We start from the raw sequence: 6,000 nt of genomic DNA on the forward strand, positions 1-6,000 counted from the left end.
AGAAGGATGATTTAATCTAGACTGTATACTTTGAAAATATAAACTAGTGAAGATCCAAATCGTCAAATTACCTCTCTGCTGCCTGCTGTCCTGGAGCAGAGCCACTTGGCTTCCTGGATGCTCTCCATGGTCCTGACAACGTGTTTTTCTTTGCCCTCCTACCATATTTTGAGGGCATTTTGTCCATATCATTCAGAGCCATGTACAGATGTACTATTTTGTCCTCCTCTTGTGATGACAAGGCAGTGATTGTACGGTTTAGGCCAACCAGGTACGCTGCCAAGGCATCAACCGCCTCCCAGCCCGAGACACCCCGAGAATCACACCGTACACTCTGAAAATTTTGGGAAAAAAAAGCCAACCTAAGTTCAATAAAAGTATACGGTGTTTAGTAAATATTTTACATTGTACAAGCATATATTTTAACTTTACATATGGTCGACAATATGTTTTTCAAATATTTTAAAATCAAAGATAGTAAAGGATAGCAACATTACCTGCCCGGATGTGCTAGGACGTGCAGTGTCATCCTCCTCTTCCTCACTGACCTCCTCAGTATCATCCACATGACTGGTCACCTGGGCCTCCACCACAGATACTGAAGGGTCAGAGTCACCAGCCCTAAGGTCAGATGGATTGCACACAGTCGTGTCCAAATCCTCATCTTCGGTTTCCTCCGAGGGGACTTCAGTCATGTCACTGTGGTGTGCAGTCAGCTGATCACCTTTATTGGACTGTGCCAACAGGTATTCAACAGCAATCCGCTCTTCTGCAATAATTGTAACACATTGTTAACGGGGAAAGGACACACACACACACAAACACAGGAGAGAGAGAGGAATACTCCAATGCTCAGCATTTCCTTGAGCGATAACTTACCAGTGGGCTTTCCTGGAGGGGTGAATTCAGGCATCAAAGCACAGCCAAGGACCCTTTGGCTCATGTTGTTGAGGTGAGACATTAGCGAAACATCAAATGTCCTGAGGGTTGAGGCCCCCACCACAGCTACAGCTTCTTTTGCCCGGCTCATGTTCCACCTCGAGGCCCCCTCCAACATGTACATCTGTGTGTGCATGGCGTTGCATCTCCATCCTAAGAATGAAAATGCACATATTCAGTTAATTATTCAATTATTTTAAACTGAGGACATGCAAATTTAATGACACAGTTATAGAACAGTGACAGAATAATAAGACAAGCAGCTGGCAGTAAATTCCATGAAAGCAAGCTAAATCCAGGTAGTACCCAGGATTCTACTACTATAAAGTTGACACAATAGCAATCTTTACGACTTAAAAATCTACAGAACATTCTGCAATTTAACATTCGGAACTTACCAGGAATGAAGGAACACTGATGGCGGTGAAAACTCTCCAGAGAGGATGACCCCCTGCCACACCTAAGCACGTTCAGTACTTTGCCACCCTTCTGGAGAGTCCCCGTCTTTGTGTACAAATCAACATGTGGAGGGTCCTGGATGCACTCGAGGTGTTTTTGCTGCATCTCCCACACATGCTGCATGCTGTCAGGGTTAACCAGGCGAAGCCCTGTAGTGTCGGTAGACTCCCAGACCGATTCCAGCAGCCCTGAAATCATGGCCCGAATCTCCTCAGCCCCGCGAGTCCGCCGCCTACAGTGCTTTGCCAGTTTAACTTCTTAACCCGCACCGGTTCGTGGACGGGGGGGTTGACGGAAGTGGGGGGGTGTGTACTTTTATTTACTTTTGTTTTATACAAAATATTCAATCAACTATCACAAACTATGCATCATTTGAAAGCTAAAACACTCAAGATTCATGTTCTGAACTTGTTTTTGCAATAAATACACCAGAGAGGAAAGGGTTAAATGAAACCCTAAAGGACCGGCCATGTAAACATTAGAAAAATATCAGCGTTACTCATCTTTCATCTCCTGTCGTTCAGATCAGATCGGACGAATCCAATAAACACCCGCATACATCTCTGTGTAAGAGTCCACTCTTCAAAATGCGATTCAAGAGATTTTATTTGTCACATACACAATTATATGCAATATACAACTGGCAGTGAAATGTATTTGGTGTTATGCGAGTCACACCGAGTCGCCATTCAATGCGGCGCCTTCTTGAGTTGGACAGAAAATACAGCATAACATGAGGATAGGTAGGGAGGGGTGAGGAGATGAAAAAAAAACAACCCCCAGACTATGCTCCTGCCAGTTCACCTGGGCTGATGCTGGCCATGAGCTGTGCCTCAGTGGGAGCCTGTCCACCATGGCTGTTTTTCCACTCCCCTCTCTTGGCCGCCTTAAGCTTGTTCACATCCTCCTGATCCCACTCAAAAATACAGGAGGAAAGTTTTGAACAAAAGGTTCCATAGAGAGGGTGTAAAATGAAAGATATCTAGCCTCACGATAGACTTCCACGGCCGAAAAAGATTCAGCACTGCAGGTGCACCTGTGGAGGAGGAAAACATTATCAAAAAACATGCATTTGATTTTATTTCAACATACTTTTCAGTCATTATAATTCATTACAATTACATTACATTGATGGTAATAATAATAATTATTATTAACTAACTAACCCTAACGATTTCCTCTATTATTAACTAACTATTATTAACTATTATTAACTAACTAACCCTAACGATTTCCTCTATTATGGCATAGTTTAGGTCAAGAAAAATGTTTATGACACTGTTATAAAATAATTTGACAGAGTATTAACACTTAATGACATTTTATTGACAAATTCAACTGAAAAAGTGATCATAAAAACATGAATGACATTATAATGGCCTCAGTCAACGTCAAAACCAACCACATAACAGTTTAATGTTAACCCATAAAGCTAAGTCGTTTCTTAAGTTTGATAATGAATCTGCTGTCATGTTTATGACAGGTTATGATGACGTATTGGCATATTATGCACACCCCTTCAAGTAAAGCGTTACCAAAAAGACCAATAAGACTTGGTTTTGTGGTCCAAGGTCACTTTTGATAAAGTAATAATCTGAAAATCCCACCTGACTGACTGCAGCAATCCCGGTCAACATAGATGACCTGCGGCTCTGGCTCACCAGCATTCTGGTAGCGTCTGACGATGCCCTGGCACAGCTCTTCCAGTCCTGCACCTTCACCTGTTGTCAGAACACTGTTCAGAACCTGGCCGAGCTCATTGCCAATGTTTGTCATCCACGCAGCCGTGTCCCCAATGTCACCAGCCAGCTTTTTGGTGATCTAAAAAACAAGCATAAGGAAACATAAAGACATTCTAATTATATATTTTCTTCTTTTTGTTATGGTCCATTACTATATATATATATATATATATAAATAACACAAAAAGCACACTTTTTCATTATTATGATGGATGGCTGAAAATGAAACCTTCATGTATTGTACCTTCTTAGTTGAATCCATCTTTAGGATTCGGCCATAGGTGGAGGTAATCACCCCCTTCATCTCGTCAAGATGGCTGAGGATGTCAATGGAGTGGACAGTCTCAAACCACTGGGCGAGTGGAAGCGGCCTGAAGGGTGCAGGTGCAGAATAGGAAGGTGCCGTTGTAGATTGGACCAGGGCAACCTTTCTCAAATGATGCTCACAGTCAGAGAGGTACTGGATGGTCCGTCGTGCCCACTCCTCACTGTGGACTTCCTCTACTGCTGACTGGAGGTAGGAGGAACTGTTGCCACTGGTCCTTGGCCTGAGGAAGGTCACACATTTCTTGTCCAGGGCTAGCTGAGAGGTCAGCACTGCTGGAAACATTGTCCTGTGTGCCACATCCAGTTGTGCAAGGATGTCCTGGCTCCATGGGCATACTGGCAGCCTGCATACACTGCAGCGTGGATAGTCTCCACCCACCAGGTAGTAGCAACTACCCATGTCAATGACCTCCCTGACCTTTGGGTAGATCCCAGAATGGTGCATCTTACGGGCACACTGTTGGCATTTAAGAGGAATGCCCCACATCCTCATTGGTACCCACAAGAACATCCTCTGTCTGAAGTACCACCCAGGCTCAGGAGGAGACGGCTTGGGCTGCATTGGAGGATAAAACCAGTTATCCTGGAAATTCTGCCTGAGCTGTCCTGTGGGCTCATAGAGGCACTTGGCTATCCACACCCAATCTGCTGGCTGGAGGACTCTCTTGAACTGACTGGGAAGAAAGCTTTCCCAATCAGTAACAGCCTGAGGCAGAGGTGGTGTGGGCTGCAGTGAGGGTGCTGGATGTGAGGATGGAGTGGGCTGTGAAGATGTAGAGCGCCATGGTTGTGAGGGCTGTGGAGCTGGAGAGTGGCTTGAGGATGGAGTGGGCCGTGGAGACGGAGTGGGCCGTGATGGTGGTGGTGGGAGAGGCTTTAGAGCTGGAGAGTGGTGTGAGGATGGAGTGGGCCGCAGGGATGGAGACACTGGTGTCTGCACCAGCCGTGGAGATGGTGAGGGGCACGGAGATGGTGTGGTCAATTTTGAAGGGCTTGCACGTGGAGCCAACAGGGCCCCATAATGACTCAATGTGCTGGACTAGTCCAACAGCACCCTGGACCCTGGCCCCACAGGTGTCACACTTCTCTTCAGCATGGTGGTCAGAGAGGTGCTCAGAGAACTTCTCTGCCTCCACAACCACACCAAAGAGAGAACACTTAATGCCTTGTTCTTGCTGTGATGTCCCTGCCTCCTCTGTGCTGCCGCCCGCCTCCTCTGTGCTGCCGCCTGGCCCTGCCTTATCTGTTGACTGGAAGAAAACAAAGATTAGAAACAAAAGAAGGCCATACTATTCATGTTAAATAATTGAATCAATTATTCTGCAGAACTGTGCACTCAGATAACAGATCAGTGGTTATGGTCCATAAAATAGTCTATTACATGATACAGGGACTTATCATGCCTTTGATATATATAATATTGTATACCTACCTTGTGGAACCCACAAGTGCACACTATAGGCCTGCCAAACAGGTCCACCTTATTCCCCTTTTGTAGGGGACAGGCATTTTTGCCTGTAGTGAACTGGAAGGTGCCCTGGGCATACCTATGGCAGACGTCATTCCAATAGGCGTTGGATTTGCCTGTTTTAGTCATATCTGAAAAATACTGTGGAACAAATCAATGTAGTTGTGCATTTCTATTGGTTTTGTTAATATAGCAAGAGTAGAATTGAGTTTTTTTTTTTTTAGGTTGAACATCTGTTTTGACAACATGCATTTTAAACTTGCAAATAAAATAGCTAGCTAGCAGCATATATGTATACAAAACAACTTTCACAACATCGGGCTGTAGAATTTAATTTAATTCATTCACTTTCGTCTACCCCGAAAGATCTGGGGAACATAATATTATTCTACAGTCCAACAAATGGTTGAAATCTATATCGTAGTCTTTGTAGTTCACACTGTTAACTTAACCCTCTAAGTCACAGCACCAAAAAAAAAAAAAATACATATATCACCTGACATTAAATACAAAATGAAATATCTTTTTATAAAACAAATATATGCATGTGCATCAATATGTAAATAAATATGTTTGATTATTAAAATAAATGAAAAGTTAAAAGTTTTATTTTATATACTAAAACCTTAGAGACTGTGCAGTTAGAGCACTTTTGTTCAGGCAATATGCCTATCATTCAAGTGCTCCTAGGTAAAAAACAACCTAACAAAAACAAAAAAACTAATAACATTTTCTAATGCATATATTGACCCCACAGTAAATACTAAATACTAGTGTTTTTGTGTCATACTATAATAAAATGTAGTGTACTGTATATATATATATATATATATATATATATATATATATATATATATATATATATATATATATATATATATATATATATATATATATATATATATATATATATATATATATAGTAAACTGATAAACTGTAATGGTCACACTTTACTATATGGTTCATTGGTTAATATTATTTAACTATATTAGTTAACAGTTATTAGTTATACAATTTATTGTTTGTGATATAAAACTGTATTTTCATTAACTAATGATAACGAA

Source organism: Gobio gobio (genome assembly GCF_949357685.1).
Source record: "Gobio gobio genome assembly, chromosome: 8".
Taxonomy (NCBI): Eukaryota; Metazoa; Chordata; class Actinopteri; order Cypriniformes; family Gobionidae; genus Gobio; species Gobio gobio.